The sequence below is a fragment of the Silene latifolia genome, chromosome 9 (assembly GCF_048544455.1).
Source record: "Silene latifolia isolate original U9 population chromosome 9, ASM4854445v1, whole genome shotgun sequence".
Taxonomy (NCBI): domain Eukaryota; kingdom Viridiplantae; phylum Streptophyta; class Magnoliopsida; order Caryophyllales; family Caryophyllaceae; genus Silene; species Silene latifolia.
In genome coordinates, this window is record NC_133534.1 from 53,365,088 (window position 1) to 53,382,946 (window position 17,859).

General features: G+C 39.9%; 1 long non-coding RNA gene and 1 other non-coding gene across 2 annotated transcripts in view; one reads left to right on the forward strand and one right to left on the reverse strand.

Annotated features, from left to right (window-relative positions):
• Nucleotides 1–17,859, forward strand: part of LOC141602688 (uncharacterized) — a 106,962-nt gene that overhangs the window by 55,429 nt on the left and 33,674 nt on the right. The gene's annotated exons all lie outside the window — the stretch shown is intronic.
• LOC141603636 (small nucleolar RNA R71) lies at nt 1,078–1,186 on the reverse strand. Its single transcript, XR_012525498.1, has one exon. It is a non-coding gene; the product is annotated as a small nucleolar RNA R71 (small nucleolar RNA).

The following is a 17,859-nucleotide window of genomic DNA, read 5'->3' on the forward strand; positions in this document are numbered from 1 at the left end:
TGTCCTTTCTTGTATGGTGATTTTATGAGTTGTAATAGGTGAGATGCAAGCCGGTTACAATTGATAAAGTTTGGATTACTGCTTGTTATATGTTTCACATGATAGTTTAATTTGGTCAGTTTAGTGTTCATATGTTAGAATACTTGATATCTAGATTATTTGTGATGTTGTTTACATGTTACATTAAATATGACATTTCGTGGCTGGGAGGACTCGAAGTTACTCCCCACTGAATTGTGGCTTTCGTGTTTGTATAAAATGCGATTGACAGGTTGATGATGATTAGATGGGGCACAGACGAGCTAGTGAGCAAAAGAACCTTGGACTTAGTTTGGTTATTTTGTAGTAAACCTTTAAACATTTGGTTGTGTTTATATTTTGAAGGGACATATGTCTCTCTCTCTCTTACTTTGGTTTGTATCACGTTATTCTCGTGACTTTAGTTATGTTATGTAAATTAGTGTGTTAGTATTTGCAGGTTTTGGCACTCTTCATTTGGAAGTGTTTGTGATTGTTTTAGAAAAGTTTTTGAAATTACAGGTTTTATCTAGTTGAACCAATTACAAACATACCCTGTCAGTTTTTCTGTAGAATTTACGTGTTTATTTATCGCTAAAAATGAGGGTGTCACACTAGTTTTGCTTTTGCACAGTTAGAAGATAGGTTTTTGAGAGGAAGGCTTGAGTACTCTCAGTTTTGCGAACAAGACTACGATATATGACAATCTTCAACCAAAAGAGCACCACCTTCCAAAGGGGCACGTGTTGCCTACCCTTACTACCGGTAACTTCGAATTTCGTTCCTCTTATATCGATATAGTGGAGCGAAATCAGTTTGCTGGTCTGCCGGATGAGGATCCTTTGAAGCATATGGAAATTTTCACATACTACTGCTGTTCCATACCTATACCAGCTGGGGTGACTCAGGATGAAGTAAAGGGGGTGATGTTCTTATACTCCTTGAAGGATTCGGCGCGAGATTGGTACCGCTACCTTGATAGGGTAGCAGCTGGAGTCACAGATTGGACATCTCTAGCATTAGCCTTTTACAAGAAATACTTCCCACTCGCAAAGACTGATGCCTTGAGAAGTAAAATTACAAATTTCCAGCAAGGACCTGATGAGGGCTTTTGTGAAGCATGGGGACGTTTCAAAAGTTTGGTCCGAGCTGTCCCTCACCATGGTTTCCAGCAGTGGTACCTTTGCAACTTATTCTACAATTCCTTGTATGATGATTACAAGGTCATCCTGGATGCAGTTGCGAATGGTAGGTTCCAAAATAATACCGGTCAGAATAAAGGTTGGAATACTATTGAGGAGATGGTGGTCCATAGAGCTGAGTTTGGGAGTTCACGTGGAAAATAACGAAAGCAAAGTGATGAAATGAGTGCCGTTGTGACACTCATTACTTCTATTACTGCCCGTCTCGAGAAGCTCGAGGCCTCTGAAGCTTCCAAGGAACGAGTTGAAATTCATGTCCATAATTCAGATGAGACCGCGAAATTGAGAGAAATGGTCCAAACTCTTTTGGTTCAAGTGGCGAAAATAGAAGCAGCCGGGATTGAGTCCTCAAAGAATTTTGTGAAGCAATTGGAGAATATAGAGGCTAAGCAAGTCGCCAATTCTTCAAGCAAAGGTGAAGGGCCAATTGAAACGATCAATGCCATTAATCTCAGAAGTGGCATCTCTTATGAAGGTCCCGATAAGCCAAGAGGAGACTCGGAAAATGATGAAGAGGCTAGTTTAAATTCTGGTGGGAGAACGAGTTTTATTGCCAGTACTACCAGTCGATCGACCAACAACACCAGTCGATCGACTGGGGTGTCAGATAAAAAAGTTTCTGATCAGAAACTATTCACACCCAGCATAAGCAGTCGATCGACCAACATTGCCAGTCGATCGAGCTGACGAAGAAGTTTCTGTCCAGGAACTGTTCACGCCCAGCTAGAGTGGTCGATCGACTGTGACCAATGGTCGATCGACTGGGATTCCAGCGCAGGATGCAAATCCGTCAACTAGTTTGCATGATTCTACACTTATTGATGATTTGACGGACGTTTTAAACTTACGGAAGATGAAGGTTACTGATCCTACGGCCAGTGTTGCAGTCCCGTATCCAGAGCGTTTAAAGAATACTAAGCTGGAGCGCAAGTTTGGTAAGTTTTTGGAGATGGTCCAGAATCTCGAGGTAACAATTCCTTTCACTGATCTAATTACCCAGGTACCCTTTTACGCTAAATTTATGAAAGACATTCTGAATCGTAAGAGAAATTTTCGTGATGATGGTAATGTTGCTTTTGTGGAAGAATGTAATGCTCTTTCGCAAATTAATATACCACCTAAATTAAAGGACCCGGGTAGTTTTTCAATTCCTTGCACTATAGGTAACCACGAAATTGGAAAGGCCCTTTGTGATTTAGGGGCCAGCGTCAGTGTCATGCCATATTCCGTTTGCGAAAGGTTAGATATTGGTAGACTTAAGGTGACCGATATTACCGTTCAGATGGCAAACAAATCGACTCAGAGACCTATAGGAGTTCTAGAGGATGTACCCGTTCGAGTGGGAAAGTTTTTTATCCCTGTCGATTTCATTGTTTTGGACATTGCAGAGGACAGTCAGATACATATGATTTTAGGTAGACCATTTTTACATACAACTGGAGCTGTAATAGATGTCAAACGCGGAATCATTACCTTAGAGGTAGGGGATGACACCATTGAGTCCAGTCTTGCTCGTAAGGCGACTGAACCTGCTGATGATGATACGTGTTATTCCATTGATATTGTTGACGAGGATGTTAGTTATATTTGGAGGGAATCCTTAGCCAAGGATCCCTTAGCTGATCTAACTAGTTCAGATGAGTGTGCAGGAAATACAGCGGAGAATGCCGAGGAGCCAGGTGCTTTGGTAGCCTCAATGGAAAGCTACGAGCTCACAGAGGAAGAAGATGAGATGCTCTTGAGCCTGGCCAATGAGAATTTGGTAAACACCTGCTATTCCATTGAAGCTGATTCCGTTTGCGCTGTAGAGGTAAAGGTGCCTGAGCGTAAGCCACTTCCTCCTAATCTGAAGTATGTTTTTCTAGATGATACTGAGAGCAAGACCAGCCTATTGTTAGTGCTAAGCTTAATGATGACCAGCTGTCTGCTTTGATGTGTGTGCTTAAGAAAAATAGGAAGGCTCTAGGTTACTCTTTGGATGATATAAAGGGCATCAGCCCTGATATTTGTATGCACAGGATAGAGCTGGAGGAAGGCCACAAGCCTTACAGACAGGGTCAAAGCAAGTTTAACCCGAAGATGCAGGAAGTTGTTATGGTTGAGGTGATGAAACTACTCGATGCAGGTATTATTTATACAGTTGGCAACTCCTAGTGGGTTAGCCCAGTTCAGGTAGTTCCGAAGAAAGGAGGGACTACCGTGGTTAAAAATGATAAAAATGAATTAATACCAACACGAGTTGTGACAGGGTGGCGGATGTGCATTGATTATAGACAGTTGAATGCCTCCACCAAGAAAGACCATTTCCCCCTCCCTTTTGTTGACCAAATGACTGAAAGACTTGCCTCTAACAATTTTTTCTGTTTTCTAGACGGATATTCAGGGTTCTTTCAGATCCCTATTCATCCAGATGATCAGAGTAAGACCACTTTTACATGTCCACGGTGTGTTTTTGCATACCGTAGAATGCATTTTGGATTGTGTAACGCCCCTGCTACCTTTCAGAGGTGCATGATGGGGATTTTTTCTGATTATATAGAGAACATTATGGAGGTATTTATGGATGATTTCTCAGTTTATGGTAATGACTTTGATCGTTGTTTAGCTAACCTTGATAAAGTCATGCAGCGCTGTATTGATGTTAATCTTGTTTTAAACTGGGAAAAGTGTCAGTTTATGGTCAATGAGGGAGTTGTGTTAGGGCATCTGATTTCTGATAAAGGTATACATGTTGACAAAGCAAAAGTGCAGGTGATTGAGCAATTGCCTCCTCCCGTGAATGTTAAAGGAGTGAGGAGTTTCCTTGGTCACGCTGGTTTCTATCCGCGTTTCATTAAAGGATTTTTCAAAAATTGCTAAACCACTTACACAATTGCTCCTTATGGATGATGTCTTTGAGTTTACTGATGAGTGCCTTTCAGCTTTTAACAGGTTAAAGGAGGCTCTAGTTTCTGCACCTATCATTCAGCCACCTGATTGGGATCTCCCATTTGAGATTATGTGTGATGCCAACGATTATGAGATCGGTGCAGTTTTGGGACAGCGGAAGAATAAAGCTTTGAATGCCATATACTTTGCGAGCCGAACTCTGGATGAGGCTCAAGTCAATTATTATACCACTGAGAAGGAGTTTTTAGCTGTAGTTTTTGCCTTAGACAAATTTCGGTCTTATTTGTTAGGTTCTAAGGTAATCGTTTTATCGACCATGCAAATCAAGACTCTCTTTCTCAAGAAGGATGCAAAGCCGAGGCTTTTGAGGTGGATACTCCTTTTGCAGGAGTTTGATTTGGAGATCAAAGATAAGAAAGGGGCAGAGAATGTGGTGGCTGACCATTTATCTCGCCCTGCGGTGTGTGTAAAGGGAGGATTCGTTACCTATTAATGATTCTTTTCCCGATGAGAGTCTGTTAGCTATTACTACTTCGGTGGTCTTATCGACCTCCGTGGTTTCTTGATTTTGCTAACTTTTCTTTGTGACAGGTAGGATACCACCCGAGCTTTCATGGCGCGAGGAAGAAGCGGTTCGCTTATGATGCTAGACAATACTTTTGGGATGATCCTTATGTTTTCAAGGAATGCGCAGACGGTCTTATCCGGAGATGTGTGCCTCAATGGGAGGTGAAGGATATCCTAGAAGCTTGCCACTCTTCTGCCTATGGTGGTCACCATGGTCCGTCCCGGACTATAGCAAAGGTACTCCAATCTGATTTCTATTGGCCAACTTTGCATGCAGATAGTCGCAATTTTGTTGCTGAGTGCGATGCTTGTCAAAGATCGGGGAATATTTCCAAGAGACATGAGATGCCACAGGTAGGCATTCTTGAGGTTGAGATTTTCGATGTCTGGGGCATTGATTATCAAGGACCTTTTCCGAGCAGTCAAGGTAATAAATATATCCTCGTAGCTGTAGATTATGTGTCCAAATGGGTAGAAGCTATTGCTACTCCCCATTGCGATGCGAAGGCCGTGATTAAACTGTTTAAAAAGAATATTTTCCCTCGTTTTGGTGTCCCTAGGGTTGTCATTAGCGATGGGGGAATGCATTTCAAAGAGAAACAACTTAGTGCTTTATTGACTAAATTCAGTGTCCAACATCGTAGAGGTTTGGGGTATCATCCCCAAACTAGTGGTTAGGTTGAGGTTTCTAACAGAGAATTGAAAGAAGTCTTAGCTAAATTTATTTCTAAATCACGGAAAGATTGGAGTCTTAAGTTAGATGATGTCTTATGGGCTTATAGGACCGCGTTTAAAACGCCAATCGGGATGTGACCATACCGATTGATTTATGGTAAGACATGTCATTTGCCTGTTGAGTTAGAGCGTAAGTCTTGGTGGTCTATATGTGATTTGAATTTGGATCCTAATCTCTCTCATGAGAAACGCATGACACAGCTGAATGAGCTGGAGGAATTTAGGCTGCTGGCCTATGACAATGTTAGGATCTACAAGGAGAAAACAAAGCGCTGGCACGACCAGAGAATTATTAAGCGCGAGTTTCATATTGGCGATAAGGTACTCCTTTTTAATGCCCGTATCCGTTTATTTCTGGTAAGTGAAATCCGGTGGATCGGCCCTTATACGGTCACAAAGAAGCGATTTACAAAGTTCGGATCAATTGAACTGGAGACCTCTGCTGGAGAAAGGTTCAAAGTTAATGGCCAATATGTGAAGCATTATCACGGAACAGAATAATTTGTTGGGAAAGTCGAGGATTTGTACTTCGACCCGTTATCGGATGATGTAAAGTGAGGTAAAAAGGTCGTGCGTGACCTCTTAAACCAGCGCTAACCGGGAGGCAACCCGGCTTGTAAATATTTTTGTAATTAGGAATTTAATGGTTTTATTTCTTTTAATTCGCATTAGGACCATTAGCTTGTTTCTTTTTAATTTGCAATTTCTTGGTTTGAAAAAAAATGTGCGCCTTTGATAATTTTTTGCAGGAATATATTTTATGCAAAGTGCATAAAATTAGAGGAAAAGACAAAGAAATTTAAGTTGGCAAGCAATTTTTAACGTAATTAAGAATAATTGCCAGCGCAAGCAGTCGATCGACCGTGTTCATCAGTCGATCGACTGAGGAGAAAAGTCCAGAATCTGTTTTAAGTGAAGACTGGTCGATCGATCGGGTCAGGTGGTCGATCGACCACAGCACGAGTCCAGATTGCATTTTAATAAGGGAGTCTTCCTTCTTTTCTCATTCATTCATTCATATTCATAAAATCAAAAAATCAGAGGACAAACCCTATTTTCTTCCCCTTCCTTGCGATTTTCTTGCTAATCCATCCCTTCATCTCGATTTTTTCTTGCTTAATCTTCAAGTTCTCGTCAAAGGTATGTCTGTAATCTTATTTCCATCCTTTAAACTTGATTCTTGCTGCACTGTCATGCCAAATTTTCGAGCATTGTCCCTTTGAAACGGAAAAATCGATTTGGGATAATCGGTTTAGGGGTTGATTTCTTGTCGTTTTTATGCTTTAATTGCTTTTTTCTACCCCTTTCCCTTGATTTTCGAAACAAATTAGCAACTAGGAGGTGTTTAATGCAATTTTTCCCCAAATTTTCGAAACCCTAATTCGGTTTCCAACTTCTGATTGTTGGTTAAGGTTTCATAAATTGATGTTGTTAATGGCCAATATGTGAAGCATTATCACGGAACAGAAGAATTTGTTGGGAAAGTCGAGGATTTGTACTTCGACCCATTATCGGATGATGTAAAGTGAGGTAAAAAGGTCGTGCGGGACCTCTTAAACCAGCGCTAACCGGGAGGCAACCCGGCTTGTAAATATTTTTGTAATTAGGAATTTAATGGTTTTATTTCTTTTAATTCGCATTAGGACCTTTAGCTTGTTTCTTTTTAATTTGCAATTTCTTGGTTTGAAAAAATATGTGCGCCTTTGATAATTTTTTGCAGGAATATATTTTATGCAAAGTGCGTAAAATTAGAGGAAAAGACAAAGCAATTTAAGTTGGCAAGCAATTTTTAACGTAATTAAGACTAATTGCCAGCGCAAGCAGTCGATCGACCGTGTTCATCAGTCGATCGACTGAGGAGAAAAGTCCAGAATCTGTTTTAAGTGAAGACTGGTCGATCGACCAGGTCAGGTGGTCGATCGACCACAGCGCAAGTCCAGATTGCATTTTAATAAGGGAGTCTTCCTTCTTTTCTCATTCATTCATTCATATTCATAAAATCAAAAAATCAGAGGACAAACCCTATTTTCTTCCCCTTCCTTGCGATTTTCTTGCTAATCCATCTCTTCATCTCGATTTTTTCTTGCTTAATCTTCAAGTTCTCGTCAAAGGTATGTCTGTAATCTTATTTCCATCCTTTAAACTTGATTCTCGCTGCACTGTCATGCCAAATTTTCGAGCATTGTCCCTTTGAGACGGAAAAATCGATTTGGGATAATCGGTTTAGGGGTTGATTTCTTGTCGTTTTTATGCTTTAATTGCTTTTTTCTACCCCTTTCCCTTGATTTTCGAAACAAATTAGCAACTAGGAGGTGTTTAATGCAATTATTCCCCAAATTTTCGAAACCCTAATTCGGTTTCCAACTTCTGATTGTTGGTTAGGGTTTCATAAATTGATGTTGTTAATGGTTATGGGAATCTAGTTGTTAATTTTGTTCATTTTGTAGGATGCCTAGATGACAAAGGGAAAGCAGGCGATGTACGCGGGTCAGTCTAGTCAGGGAGCTCCCAAGCGGCCGTGAGGTCCGCCATTGATGATCGAGGCAACTACGGATAGTCTACCTGACTATCCGCAGGTTATTTTTTCTAATTCTACTCAGCGAGCCAAGTTCGCTCTTTTTGTCGCGAGAATGAAAGTAACAGCCACCCGATTTCTTCACAAACCTACTTTAGAGAAATTAGGCTATTATGAGTCTGTTGTGTCCCTGCTAAATGGGACAGGAATGACGGGTCTAGTGGACATGGCTGAGTTCACTTATTACATTTTGACCTTTGAATTTTTCTCGTCCTATGCTTTTGACCAGGCTTCTTTAGAAGCCAACAGGAGTAACCCTTGCATTTCTTTTCGGCTTTTCAATGTCAACTACTCCCTGACATTAGCCGACTTTGCTGGATTTTTGGGTCTTTATTTCGACGGTAACACCTCGGAAACTTCTGATGTTCACCGAGTCATGTGGTCTTGCATTAGTGACTGGAACGGGCTTAGGAGGACGGGCACTTCCGTCCACTTGCCCCCTTTTCGCTATTTTCTACGGCTAATGGGTAATACCATTTTTGGCCGTAAAGAGTCAAATAATGTGAATAACATTGAACTGTCTATCTTGGCGGGCTATCTGAACATTAAAAGTCGGTTAGCCCGTATCTATAACATCGCTTTTTTGACTGCCGCTCACTTTCAGTCTATAAGTGAGGGCACTTTGGCCACTATTGCTTGTGGCGGGTTGGTGACGCGTATCGCCAACCGTCTAGTTATACTTTTCCCTCGAGAGGAGGCCCCCATTGACCCTGACCTACGTTTCATGGATCTTGCCTATGCGAGGTCTGTGAAGTGGGTCGATTGACGGAGTCGATGGAAGATTGATTCTTTCATCTGCGACCCCATCCCTGTCCTTGGCCTCTCTCCTATCCCGCCCCCTACCACTGTTTCGGGGGCAGCTCGCCCGCCCTTGCCTAGCTACAGGCTCCCTATTAGGGCGGGCACCACTACTGCTAGCACCTCGAGGAGAGCTCGTGCCTCCTCTTCACATGCACCCTCTTCCACCACTCTTGCTCCCACCGGTTACCCGGCCACTTTCCGACCACCTACACCTTTGGTTATCCCTCCGGTCATGGACCAAAGAGGGATGTCACGTGTGTTGAGTGATTTGTGCAGGAGCTTTGATCAGCACCGACTAGACACTGCCTTGGCCCTGTACCCCGTCTACGAGGAGTACGGTCGTGGAGGGATGCTCCCACAGGGTGTCTGGACTCACCCGTCTTTCTTTGTCCCTCCGGTGGGCGGTTACCCTCAGCCTGCCAGGAGACCTCCTCCCACGACTACTACTGCCGCTGCTGCTGAGGAGGAGGAGGAGGAGAGCGATTCGGGGTCTGGAGAGTCTAGTGGTTCCGAGTACGACGGTGGCGATTAGATGCTTGTGACCTCCCCGTTTTTGGCTGGTTTGGGGAGGTCGTCTTTTGTGAGTTTCTGAACCCTCTTTCTTAGTTTCCCTTTATTTTGTTGTGCTTTTATTCTTCCCTATTTCTGCTGGTGATTTGCTGCTGAGCACAATGGGGGCATTGTGCGTTTTGGTTTGGGCAGGGTATTTGCATATGTCTTTTGCATCTGCATTTGTTTTTTATTGCATTTCAGTCACACGTTTATTGCATTTCAGCTTGCATTTGCTTTTCCATTCAAAAAAAAAATTTTTACAAAAACAAAGAAAAAATTGAAAAAATTCATAAAAAAATAAAAAATATCACGTTTACTTTTGCATATAGTCGAGTCGGATTGGAGTTTATTAATGATGACATTGCACTATTAGTCAAATATGCCATTCCTTGCCTTTTCACAGCTGCTTAGCGAGAATTAAAAGTGATTTCTCAAATTTTGTTGTGGAATTTACTTCGGGTTATTAGACTTGACTCATTACTTTTGGCAAACTACTTATACTTTCTGAGATATAGAGCCTATAACTGGTGACATTCATGACCGGTTAATTTAGGATTGAGAGTAGTACTCCCTTCATTTCATGTTTTGCCCGTGTATGAGTTTTGATTGCTTATTGCCTATACGCATTGGTTTGTGGTCGGTATTACATGTTTTGAGAACTATTGCATCTTCCCCTTTCTCATTTTTGCCCCACTTAACTCCACTATAAGCCATATCTGTCAGTTGCCCTAAACTACATCCCATACTTAGCTTACCATCGTGCCAAGCTAGGTAGTAGTAGAGGAATTTGTCGAATTATAGCAGTTTTGGTTCGTTTCTGCACTGTTGGAGTGGGTATTCATGAGAATTGCTGGTAATGTGTCAGCCTGGAAAAGGAGAAAATCAGGAGAGAAAAAGTAAGAAAGAAAAAACTCAGAAGAAATGAAAAAAAAAAGAGAAGAAGCTGATCTGGGCAGAGGGCACTAGAATTGCAGGGGTGGTCGATCGACTGCTATTTCTGGTCGATCGACTGCCCATTCCAGAAAAGGAAAATGAAAAAAACAAACAGAAAGAATGAAAAAAAAAAAGAAAAGAATTTGAAAAAAATAATAAGAAAAATCTCGGCGGAGTTGAGAATAAACCTCATGTGCTTATTTTATGATTTGGAGGTGTCGGTTTTTGGGATAGTGTGTTGCCTAGACTTTTAAAGGCATTGTTTATTTTTCTAGTTGGAAGAACGGGATGCGGTTTCTGATGGTTTGTTAGGTACTAGCATGGCTCTTACCCTCACATTTCCATACTTGTTTTGCCCTTTCTTTCCCACTTAACCTCACATATCCAAATTTTGCAATAGTTCGGCATGTAATAGTCCTTGACGGTGGTTATGCGTGTGTACGGTAGCTAGAATCATTATTCATACTAGTCAAGCATACATGTTTTGTCGGTCGCAGTCTAGGTGAGAGTCTGTATTTTCTTCCCTCTCTTTTACATATATTCTTACCATTTGCTTTGCTGAGAGAAGAGTGACCCGGGAGAGTCCAAATTTATGAGTCTTGCAAGGTCGAACACCCGATTTAATTCCATGATATGCATAAATTTGTTCACTTGATTTGAGCTTTGCGGTAGTTGACTATGTGCATTAAACGGTTTGGCATTGATTTGTAGTTGGCTCTGAGGTATACTCCTTTCCATTAGGTTTTTATATGGGTCATAGTGCTTGCTTGGGGACAAGCAAGGTTTGGTTTGGGGAGATTTGATACGTGCATATTCTATACACTTTATTTGCAGTTTTGGCACGTATTTCCATGCGTATTTGTTAGCTTTAAGCTATTATTTCTCCCGAAACGGTTTACTTTGCATTTTCTATGATTTATTGTAGGAATGAGTGGAAGTAAGCTAAATCAAGCCTAAATCGTCCTCCGGAGGCAACATCAGGGAAGCTTGGAAGAAGGGAGTTCGGATTCACTCACCTTGGGATGCGTGCAATGGAGTGAAGAGCTGATTTGAAGAGAGAAAGAAGCCACTACACAGCTCAGTTGGTCGATCGACCAACATCACCGTCGATCGACCAAGGAATTTCATCAGACGCTACTGTACAGCACTCAACAGTCGATCGACTGTGCCCCTTAGTCGATCGACCAAGCCGCGCAGCTGAGATTTATTTTTCGTGTTAGACTTTTAAAAGCCCAATTTGTAATTAACTTTTGGCATCGTTTATCAGTAGAACGCAGCTACAATTTTAGGTTATGCTTTTGATTATTCAGAAACACAAGTTTTAGATCTAGTTTTGGGAGAGACGACAGAATTCGAATCTCAATACTTTTGTTCATCAATCCTTAGTAAGCTTTAATTCAATTTACTTCTTCTTTTATTTCTTGTTAATTCAATTCTTGTTTTTACTAGTTTTTATTCAAGTATTTCAGTTTTATTCTTCTATCTTAAATTCAATTTTAATTATGTCAATTTCATTGTATGTCTTTAATTTTGCAATTGTTATAGTTTTAATTATGCGTAGCTAAATTTTATTGATTGGGAACGAGGTGAGCCATGGCATAAATTAGGGTCGATTTATTAGTGTGACATTCTTTCGTATCGATCTTGTTGTCTTTTGATAAACCTTTTTACTAGATTGAAAGATTAGTAATTTAAATTATCATTAGATTGGAATTTCCTTTGAGCGAAAGCTTTGAGAAATTCTTGGGAACTAGAAGACCGTAAGGTTAATTTGAGCATTGATCGAAAGGCTTGCTCATATTCCCTGAGACCGTATTATAGGACCTCTGCTACCTTATTGACCTGACCTTAGCCATTGTGAACCGAAGTTCCCGATCTCTCTTTTATCTTGTTGAGAAATTTCATATTTAGCAATTAGTCATTAGAATCAACCAAATTAAAAACCCCCATTTAATTGTTACTTTTATAGAGTGAAAATAGCAAACAAAATTGATCTTGTCTCTCTGTGGTTCGACCCTTACTATCACTAGCTATAGTTTTAGTTTGGAATTATAAATTTAATTTTGATACAAAACGACGGTATCAGATGTGTCATTCTAGTATCCTTTGACCCATGGATTAAGGCCTAGTCAAGAGTACCTTGTGGTGTGATAACTCCTTGGCTACCGTTTATTCCAAGGTGACCCTTGAAAGCATGTAACCATCATCCATATTCTACCACATTTTGTCATCAAAAAGGGAATGGGCACAAAAATAGTTTGAAATTTGAGTTCAAGAATTGAAATGAAAAGTTGAAAAAGTTTGCAAAATGCATCAAAAGAAAAGAGGAGTAAAATTAGACTCCTATGCTTCAAATATAAGAACCCTCCCTACAAATGGAGTGACTTTGAAAATGTTCAAAAAGAAATGCAAATGTTGAAAAATTGTTAAGTATTGAAATGCCAAAAATAAAAAAGATATGGCAAAAGAAAATGTCCTCAAAATGTCAAATGCCACAAATTGGGGGGAAAAACAAACAACAAAAGCAAACTCCCATATGAAACTCAAAATCTATTGATCCCTTTTCCATCGAATCCACTTTTGTGCATGGTAAAGAGGGGACGACCCTTCTTCTTGTCTAGGCAAAAAGGGGAATTCCACGATCCTCCAGTGTTTCTAACACCATAGCGAGTCTATTCTTGACAAAAGTATTTAACGATTGAGGACAAAGGTACCCTAGCTTGACACAACATGGAGGTGATTTATTGGTATCCTTCTAGGCTTAGTAGTTTGAAGAAACCATATCTACAATGGAATGTGTACCCTTAGATTGCTTCCCCTTTAGATAATTTTCGCCACTTAGATGAGGAAAGTGGCTATTCAATTTTGTAGATGTATCCATTACTTGTTTTGTGTGCTTAATGCTTGGATGTGTCGCCATTTTGGCAATACCCACCTTGCCTTGCAAGAAGGCATCCTACCTCATGGTTGTCTTGTTGTGAGTTGAAGGGGCGGAGTGAGACTCGCTAATTGTCTCACATCGGCTATATTATTAGGATAGTTTAAATAATGGTCTAGTTTTTGTCACCTCTTTACTCGGGACGAGTCAATGTTCAGTTTGGGGATATTTGATGTGACTCATAATTGCGCACATTTAGTCTTCTAATTGAGCCTATTTTGCATACTATTATAACATACCATAGCCATTTTATCCGTCAAATGCTTTCTATTTTGCTTTCCTTGTGCATTTCGTATGTTTTGTAGGAAGGAAGATAATTAGGCGTAATTTCCCATCTCCCGTGCATATTTGGAAGCTTTTTTATGATATTGGATGGACTAGTATGAAGAGGAGGCAAGAATGATGACCAAGGATGTAATAATAAAGAGTATATAGAAGGATCATAGGGTTAAAAATAAGGATGAAGAGAAGGAAGGCATTACAAGAAGAAATTGCTCGGAACAAAACTGAGCGTTGCCCCTTTGGCTCTGAACGTATGCTAGATGAAACGGCGTCGAAAAATCAAGTGATATAGGCTTTTGAATCACTCCAATAGGAGTACGGATGAGAAAATGACGTCCGTTTTACAATCCGAGCTCAAATAGACAAGCTGTCCGCCAGGACGAGCGTCCCGAGACCCAATCCGCTCGTCTCCTGCAGGACGAGCGTCTCCCCTTCAAAGACGCTCGGATTGTTTGACAGACAAGAATGAAGAAAAACACTGCCTTAAGATCCGAGCGTCCCGTGCTTGATCCGCTCGTCTCCCCCTGCTACTGTCCGAGCGTCCCGACCCCCAATCCGCTCGGATTCCTGACCAGTAAAGCACGTCTCTTCCTTGTTCCACTCGGGATGCACACATTTTTGAAAGACTAGCAAAAAGGAGAATAGCATCTTCCTTGGAGAGGAGCACTTCCTCAACTCAACAATCAACATTGTTATTTACTAATCTACCCTTACTTAACCTAATGATGCACTACTATATATATCCCATTCTTGTAATAATCAAAGGGGGCTTCCACATTAGAAAATTTTCTTAGAATAGATTAGGAGTAGATTAGAATAGATTATCCTTTAATCTTTCCACAAATTTCACATTAATCTTTCCTTAATTATTGTTCAAGTTTATTATTTTTGGGTAATTGAAGATTATTGGGTTATTATTGGAAGATTGACAACTCTTCAACAATCAATCAAGTTCTCTTCTTTTATTCTTTGCTTTATTTTTTGGAATCATCTCAAGTTGGTATAATTCCTTTCCTCTTTACTCTTTATTGTTTATTTCCTTAAGCTCTTATCATTTTTATACTTGTTGTAATGATTGACACCATTAATGACATGTTTTCCATGATAATGAGTGAGTAGTTTCTTAACTAGGATTAGTGGGCAATTAAGGGAGGTAAACATAGGGAATAATCATGCTTAATCCAATATATTTCCATAATTAAATTGCTAGTTTGTTGTAATGTCAACCTATGCACATGTTATGTTTGATGAAATGCTAAGCCTATGAATCCTTGCATTTACAACCATCTCTTATCTATTCAACTTCACTTATAAGATATAAACCAACTCGAGTCTTGTTAGACCATGCATAGAAGTAATTAGGAGGAAAGTAAGTCGACTTGTAGGTGTTGTACAATCTAATCGATTCGGCTCAGGGACCCAACTTTTCCTAAGAACCGTAAGACATAAACCAACTCGGTTCCTTTACAACAACAATTGCTTGCAACTTTGTGAACATGTTCGTATAATCAACTCCCATTTATCCCCTATGACCCCATGATATCCTAGCATAAATTGAGATAGATAGACTTAAAACCCAAAGCACACCATCCCATGGATCGACCTCGACTTACCGCTAACTAGTTGTTTTTTGAGAATTATAAATGTGTTTGATTGGATGTGTGACGACCAACTCTTTGTCCATCAAGTCCTAATTCAGCTTTATGGCTTCAAGCCATGGAATCCGAAATTAGTTCTATGCATGAAAATCAAGTTTGGAACTTGGTGGATTTGCCTGAAGGAGTGAGACCTCTTCAATTCAAATGGATCTTCAAAATAAAGAATGGCATAGAAGGATATGATGATGTCAACAAGGCTAGGCTAGTTGCGAAGGGTTTTACCCAAGTTCAGGGTCTTTACTATGATGAAACCGTTGCCTCTGTAGCCATGCTAAGTGATGTGACAAATATTTGAGCATATTTAGTCCCCGAATTAGCCTTGTTCCTATGCGTTTTAGTGCATATTTGGGTCATTTACTATATTTAGTCCTTTGTTTTGCATATTCTTTGAGGTTTTATTTCCTTGGTAGGAGAGGAGTGCAAACCTTGCATTTTCATGGCAAAATAGAGTTAAATTGATCGAATCTAATGACCAAGCATCAAAGTGAAGACAAGACTAGAAGGCCTATGCAAATAATTTAGTAGATGGGAAATGATGAAGAAGATCCTTGCATCTCCGACAAGATCCTTGAGGATTGTTGGAAGAAGAAAAGAAGGAAAGAAGAAAAAGCTTGCTGGACTGGAATCCGCCGGTCGCAGCATCGGGACGCTCGTCCAAGAGCTGTACAATCCAAGCGTCCCACCTTCCTGGCCGCTCGTCTTCCACTTGCACAATTCGCTCGTCCCGACCCTTTGGCCGCTCGGATTGTCATCTAGTGCTGCACGGCTTCTCCTTGTTCCACTCGGGATGCGCATATTTTTGAAAGACTAGCAAAAAGGAGACTCGCATCTTTCTTCGAGAGGAGCATTTCCTTAACTTTTATTAAGGGACTTAATCGTCATTTAAGCCCTTAGTACCCTTAATTTATGTACCTAATCCCCATTATAAATACCCCATTGTACTATTTAGATTACCATGTTCTTCTTATCAATCCTTAATATAGTTTATATTCTTCTAATCTCTCTTTAATCTTGTAATCAACTTTTAATTAAGCATTAATACAAATCTCATTTCCTTAATTTCTCTATTGTTCATCCTTTATTTTGGGTAATTGAAGATTATTTGGGGTTTATTTGGAGGATTGACAACCTTCCAATCATTCATCAAGTACTTCTATTATTCTCTGCTTATTATTTTGGAATCATGATTAGGTATAATTCACTTAATCCCTTTTTAACTATTGTTAATCATCTTCATTTATTCATCATGTTTTGCTTTGTTAGTATGATTGACAACCTTGCTAGCATGTTAAACTTGATAATGAGTGAGTAGTTTCCTTAACTAGAGTTAATGGGGAATTAGGGGAAACCAACATGGGGATTGATTCATGCTTAATCTAATATGCTTTCATAATTAATTTACTTGCTTGTTGTGATTTCAACTTATGCACATGTTATGTTTGATGAAATGCGAGTCTATGAATCCTTGAATTTTTTACCCATCACTTATCTTTTCAATGAGACTTGTAAGATATAAACCAACTCGAGTCTCATTAGACCATCCATATTATTCGATAGGGAGGATTAAGTTGACTTGTAGGTGTTGTACAATCTAATCGATTCGGCTCCGGGACCCAAACCTTCCTAGGGATTGTAAGATATACACTAACTCGATCCCATCACAACAATAATTCCTTGTATCTAGTTGAAAACATGTTTATATGATCAAATCCCATGAATCCCCTATGAACCCATGACACCCTAGTGCTTTTAATCAATTGTTTACATCTCATTTTAATCACATTGCTTGTTTATTTACATTGCTATTTAGTGGAGCATATATTTTGCAACTTACGATGATTTGAGTGGATTAAATTCAGAATAAATATGAACAATAAAAACTGAAGTTTTTGTCCATAAGAACAATAAACAAACAAGAAGAAAGATTGTTTTTGTGAGACGGATTTTCTGATTTTAATGAACAAGTAAATGTAAAGATATGAAAGACTTAATCTTCCTACTTAATCTAGCCACACAGGTCGAGATTAAGGTTACTCCACAAAGGTAGTAAGCTCCACGAAGGAAGACGGGTTTTTGCACAAAGCAAGGTTTTTTCATTTATCAAATTCTATCCTTTACAATCGATGGTGAAGCCTTTATATAGGCAAATAAAATCGAAATCCTAAGAAAGATAAGAACCATCCAAGGGTTGAGAACTAACTAGTACAATGTGTTAATAAACTAACAATAAAGATAAATCTTGGAGAGCAAGGTGAGTTGTTATTGGTTGCTTCAAGGCCTCCTCTTTTGTCCTCCAGTGTAGGATAGTTGGTGAGCTTTATTTGGCAGCTCAAGGTCTCTGAAATAAGGTGTAGGAATCAGTATTTGTCGAGGTCAAGGACAGGTGCAGCTGTAGTAGTAGAAGGAGGAGCAACAATCCAAAAACAGGACCACTATGATGTCGCTTTCACATGCTCAGGTTATGTTGGTTGCATTTATCACTTCAAAAAGGCCTTCTTTCACCTAAACATTGATTCATACCATCATAGATTCATCATATGATCATTTACCATCCTTGAATGTGCACCTTAAGGCTTAAAAGATAGTCTGAAAAGCCCTTGTTGCATACAAGTGTCAGTTAGGTCGTTCCAAAAACATTCTGGAATCAGACCTATCTTGCAGATTCTATATCTCGCTCCTTAGGATGAATTAGAATGCCCCATAGGTACC